At 38.8% G+C, this 6,000-nt stretch overlaps 1 protein-coding gene across 3 annotated transcripts in view; it reads left to right on the top strand.

The window, feature by feature from the left end:
* Positions 1 to 2,698: 2,698 nt before the first annotated feature.
* The window catches only part of KCNJ16 (potassium inwardly rectifying channel subfamily J member 16), a 35,682-nt gene continuing 32,380 nt past the window's right edge, over positions 2,699 to 6,000 (top strand). Inside the window, exons 1-2 of one of the 3 annotated variants that reach the window (XM_080560584.1) lie at positions 2,699 to 2,713; positions 2,795 to 2,864. The gene's annotated coding sequence lies outside the window, so the exon portion shown is untranslated. Of the gene's footprint in view, positions 2,714 to 2,794; positions 2,865 to 6,000 lie in introns of those variants that run through there. The other 2 variants (XM_080560586.1, XM_080560589.1) reach the window with 2 other exon arrangements.

The raw sequence follows: 6,000 nt of genomic DNA, 5'->3' as shown, positions 1-6,000 counted from the left end.
GCAGGAGACGAGACACAAAAAGAGTACATATGCAGCTGCTTCAGTTCCAAGTGGTGTGCTTTGCACATGCTACTGAAGCTCCAGCTTGTGTGACAGAAACAGTCATCTGCAGGCAAAGGGGGTGTTATATTATCTACTCTAAGATGATCTTGTTTTCATTTTTATCTTGCGTGTGTTGTCATCTCCTGCTTTGTAGTGCTACAGACTTGTCTATGCTACAAGCATGAGGCTGCACTCAGCAGTGTGTGGTAATTAAGCCCTTTGAGGGTCATGCATATTTTAATTATTACTTGTTTTATTGTCAAAAGCTTGCCCACATGAGATGCAGTCTTGCATTCCATGTGGGACTGAAATAAGGGTCAACACATTCCTTCAGAACCCCAAATATTAAACAGACATTAATTTGTTTTGAGCTTTGCACATTTTAGATGAGCATAAATCAAGATGTATAATGGAGAAAAAATTTCCTCCATATGTTGGAAAGTTGAACTGAGACACTAACGCTAAGTGACAAAAAGTGGTGGCTGCAACAGAAAGTGATTAAATGATTTGTTTAGCATTTATGTAATGTATGAATGCACCTTGTCTATGTTAAAGTAAAGTAATGATAGGTTTTCCACCAGCAAAGGCTGTGAATTTTAGCTGTATTCCCATTTGGGATTCTGAAGTTCTCAGGTTCCGGCTTACACAACAGCAAACTCTAAACGCAGACCAGTTTTTCATCCATGAAATGGAAGTTAAATAACACTTGACTGAAGTAGACAAAACAAGAAGATACGTAGACTAACTGGAAACATCAAGATTTGAAAATTACCTGATAGGAAAAGGGAGGGGAAGGGGATCAAAGACGTCCCAGGGAATGAAAAATTCCTTCACAGTGCTTCCTGTTCTCTCTGTTATGCTAACCAAGGTAGGATTAGGTTTCAGCTGCCAAAAGAAATAACATTTGTAGATTTTTTTTGGTCTGGGGAAGTGGGATAGAAAGATTTAAGACAGCTTTTTCCAAACTATTTGCTTTTTGTCAAGCAGTCAAGTCTAGTTATTGTTATTAATTTGTATCACAGAACTACCAAACTGAGACTGGCTTTCCATTGTATTAGCTGCTGTACAAATATCCCGTCAGAGGCTGGTCTTACCTCAAAGAGCCCATAGTCTGAATGGACCAGACAGACAAAGGGCATTTTGCCCTAAGTTGTATGGCTGTTTAGCCGTTGAGCTGGAAATTATACTTATCTCCTCTGAGTCATAACCTAGTACCTCAGCTACCGGAGTACAGTTCTGGGGAACAGAACTGTCATTAAAAGAAATGAGCCTGCCTTCTTGTATCCAAACACAAGGTAGGGGGAGAGTGGTCATGAGTTCCTTTAAGCATCTTTGTGGTCATGCAGGCAAAGGTTTGTGCAGCTACTTTAGGCTGGAGAAGTACACTTCCCTGTGTCATATCTCTGGGATTTCAGAGGAAAAAGTTAGAGGTAAAAAATCAGTACAGTGGTGTTGGATTTTTTTTATTTTTTTCCAAGCTGGCCTCAGCCTCTGGTAAACTCTTGTCTAGGCCAGCTCCTCTGAAAAAAGAGTGTTTAAAGAGCTTTAGGAGCCTACCCTATATAGGTGCTTTTGTAGATCCTGTCCTCAGGGCTCTGAATAAAAATAAATACTAAAGAGGCTGAAAGCGAGGGAGAGAGAACTGAAATTATGCTGAACCTTTTGAAGATCCTGTAATGTTGCTAAAAGTCACCTTGGCCCATGAAAAAGTATCTCAGTGACAAAAAATTACCATCCATTCTGTAATATATACTGGGCATTTGAGTCTGTGCTCTCAGCTACAGCAAGTGCAAGGTTAACATCAGTTAGCCTAACTGCCCCGTTGAGCTGGAGAGAGCTCATACCACCATGCAGCAACTCATCCCTTGATTTAGTCCTTACAGTTTGCTGTGGTTTTGGATTTCTATTCCAGGTTCATTTCATATATAAGTTTCGGAAGTGCACAGGGTCTCTGTGGGGGGACTGCAGTCTAGTCTGCTCCTGACCTTGCATGGTCCAGAACCATATCTAGAAATTCAGATGACCTAAATTCATCTTTAAGTGCCTACATTCATCTTCAGGTGCCTAAATGAATAGCCTGAACATGATGTTGTGAAAAGTGGAAAGCAGTAGCAGGTCCATCTTCCGAAAGGTCCTGAAGCAGCAGGGCTTCTGAGGAACAAGGGCTGCGCTCCACCCTGGCTCTCACCTGTTTCCAGGTATCTGCCTAGCAGGAACTGACATGCAACGCTCCCTGCCCCGCGTCTCGGGCAGAAAAGGAGATTGCACTTGTATAGACTGGAAATCTTTACCTTAGCCTCACGCTAATATAGAAACAAAAGACTTTCTGAAGAAAAAGTCTGACTAAATAAAACAGAATGTAAGTATGAACTTGAATCTGTTTATCCTAAGTGGTATTTCAGTGGGTAATTCAGAATCCAATCCTATGTGTAAATATTTGAAGTAGCATTTGAATTGTGAAGAGCTTTTCTGACATGGGTGAATTTCCTGCTTCTTGTTTTTGAAATCCTAACTGAGATGTGCACAGGTGACTTTAGCTTTCTGCTGTGCATGTCTGAGCTGCGGACCGGGAAGTAGCGGGGCAAGCAGCAGATTGGCTCTCAGCCTTTTCTCAAGATGCCAGCAGTTATCAAAGCAGACCCTCTGAGTTTGCTCACAGGAACAAGCTGGGGTAAATGTTTAACTTGAGTCTTTGGAGTCTATGGCTTGTACCTTTCTTTATTATTAACCCAAGCCCTGTTTTTCTTTACAGTTGCACGGCTGCTGGCACACAAGAAACAAAGGACCCTTGACATAACTTCCTCACGGAGGCATGAGCAAAGGTAAAGTACCTTTTATATTGTTTCCATACCTATACACTGGAGAGTGGCTGCACATTTCTGTGTTTGCCTTTTTTTTTAGGGCAAAACAACCAGACAATGACAAGCATTGCTTTATTGTGCCTATTTTAAAACTAAATTACTGGATAGATCCAGCTGATTTCATCCTATTTTGACAGAAAATGAAAATGTATCTGTACACATAGTGTAAAAGTATACACAGTGAATTCATTCAGACATTCATGTTTTCACAAACACATGCACACTCCTTTCCATTGCTTTGCTCTTCATGCTACTAGCTTTATCTTTGTAACTATTGTTTTCCTCTTAATTGTTTTCTGTACTGCTCAAGTCCGAAAAGGTCTGCCTCTTCTCCCCATGGAGAGGCATGCCTGCACTATCAAGATCTGAATTTACATCAGTCCTTTCACTAAGCTCACACAAACCAGATGTTCCATTTGTTTTGCATGCATTTGGCACCCTTGTTGATTTTTTTCTCTTCTCTGGACTGTTCAGAAATGACTAGGACACTAGTCCCACAATTGTTCTGTTTACTGTGTAAATAGAATGAACACTTGCTTTAAAATAATGTTAAATATCTATGTATGCTTTGTGGTGGCTCAAAATTGGTTTGCAGTGAGAAGGATTTCCTTGCCCAACTCTTCTTTTATTTGCTGTGACATAAATTTACATGGAAATGATGCAAGTGAGCTTTATCTGCAGTAATGTATCAAAGGAAATTAGATTGAAGATCAAACAAGTGGCAATTAAAACAAGTAGTTGAAGACATTCAAACAGTTGCTGTTTCTTGTGTTGTATTAGATACCTATATATTATATATATAATGAGATAAATATAATATTTTTAGAAACAATATTTTAATACAAATGGATTTTAAAAATTTAAGTAAAAGAAAAACCTAATTTGTTCCTATTTCCAAGAGCTCAGAATACTATTTTAGTTCATGAATAAATCCTGCAAGTGAAGTGTAAGCTCCATCTGAGCAGACGATATCTCAGCCCCGATATATTCTTTAAGATCCAGGTGAAGCCTTGTGAAGATAAGCATGTCCCAAACTACCGACTGCCACTGGAGAAGAGATTTCTACAGACCCTGCAGCTACGCTGTTTGCATTTTGGTTTATATTCAGTAACATTTGCAACATGGTATATGCTGCCCTCAGAGTAAAACAGTTCCTACACATTATCTCTGAGCTGTTTTGGGAATGTGGGCAATTAAAGCATTTGGCCTGTAAATACTTAGGAATCTGTGAGGAAAAGCTTGCAGACACATTATAAAATATGAAAGTGCGTGATCAGTAAGCAATGTGAAGACATGCTGTCTTCACACTTCCTCAAAAAAAAAAAAAAAGTACATATAGCTGTTTGGAAGTAGTTCACACATCTATGATTCTTGTAAGCCTATTAGACTAAGTAGTAAGACTCTACTATTCTCTGTTTTGACCAAATACAGCTGGTCATTTATCCCTAAAGATCTTTGGCACCATACACAAGGGATAATGCAGGGATGTTAATCACAGAATGACAGAATCTAGTCACTTTACTCCCCCTGAAGTATATTGAAACGAATGAAAGTACAAAAAAAAAAGAAAAAGTGGAAAAATCAGTATGTATTGAAAGGATGTTGGAATGTAGGCCCAAGTGACTATGAAAACCTGAATCATAAGACAGAAAACGTAAATGAAGAGTTGCATTAATTTCAAGAGACTGGCACCTTGGTTATAAAATAAGCAGGAAGTCAGTTGTGAAGCTCTGAACCTGTTTCCACAATGGCTGAATTCAGATTTTGTAATTTACTCAAAGATCAAGAGATAAACAAGCAAAGAAAACACAACAAAACACAAACCTGTTCTCTAAAAGAATGGGAGAATTGGCAAGTTGATAAAGAACCTTGCGTCTGTTCAAAGGTGACCTAGGTCAGCAGAGGACGAGTATGCCTTCTTTGTCAGGAGTTCAATGTTTGTTAAGGGTCCATGAATTTCTCTATTTCCTGAATGTTGTTGTTATTATTATTTTTTTTTTCAACCTGGCAATTCTACAAAGCATATGTTGAACTTTAAACGTATTTGCCTAGCCTGTTCTGGGTGCTACGAAATGCAAATAAAGATGCTGGCATCAAAAGGGGATGGAGCGCTTTGAAGATGAAGGGCTTGACAGGGAGCCAAGGAGCCAATGGACCCCTGAGAACTGGAATTCTCATAGGACCAGGAGGACACTACGTGTTGGTGAAAGCAAACGCACACCAGAAAGGAACTGGGGGAGCTCCTCGGTGCTTTCTCCTGATTAATTGCTTAGGCCAATAGAACCATCTCAGCCCGGCTTCAGTTATACAAAAAAAAGGTGGACTTTTAGTGAAAGGCAACTTATTTGAGGGCTGTTCCAGAGAAGAAGGTGGGAAATTAAAAATGGCTAAATTCTATATTACCTGTATTAAAAGCGGACAAGCTCACTGTGCCTGAGTTAACTTTTCACTCTGCTGTTGTGACAGAACAAGCAGCAAGAATCCCAGCCCAACAGGGTTTTTACTTATTTATTTATTTCTATATTTATTATTATTGTTTATTTTTATTTTTTTTATTGGGAAAGGGGGAAGGAGGGGAATGTTGTTTAGTGGTTTTTTGTTTGGTTGTTTTTGTTTGTGTTTTTCGTTTGGTTGTTTTGGTTGCTTTTTTGTTTGTTTGTTTGTTTGTTTTTTAATGTAATGCTAACAATTCCAAAACCATTCTGGTGATATTAAACGATAAGATGGGATACCTTACCTTGTTTAAAACACATATGAACAGAAAAATACCCTTCACTGGCACCACTGCCCCATCCAGGCTCAGTGGCATTATTCTGACAATAAACAGATTACAAATTCTTGGGAAAAAAGGGCAAAGCCATAACTCATTTCTGTGCTTTGTTCCAGCTCTTAACATGCTTCTCACCTCCTGTATAACTCCAGAGCAAAAGAATCAATTGGCTAGAAGCAAAGTACAGTATCATGTGTTAAAAATAGTGATAATCATAGAAATAACAATAATGCTATTCTAAGATATGATCAGGGTTCCTTTTTCAGAAACTAATGATGTTAAAATAAATGGAATTACATTGCTTTTCATTTTTTTAAGTCAGTAAAT

The sequence above is a fragment of the Anser brachyrhynchus genome, assembly GCF_964034855.1.
Source record: "Anser brachyrhynchus genome assembly, chromosome: 18".
NCBI classification, from domain to species: Eukaryota; Metazoa; Chordata; class Aves; order Anseriformes; family Anatidae; genus Anser; species Anser brachyrhynchus.
This window is presented reverse-complemented; position numbering and strand designations above follow the sequence as displayed.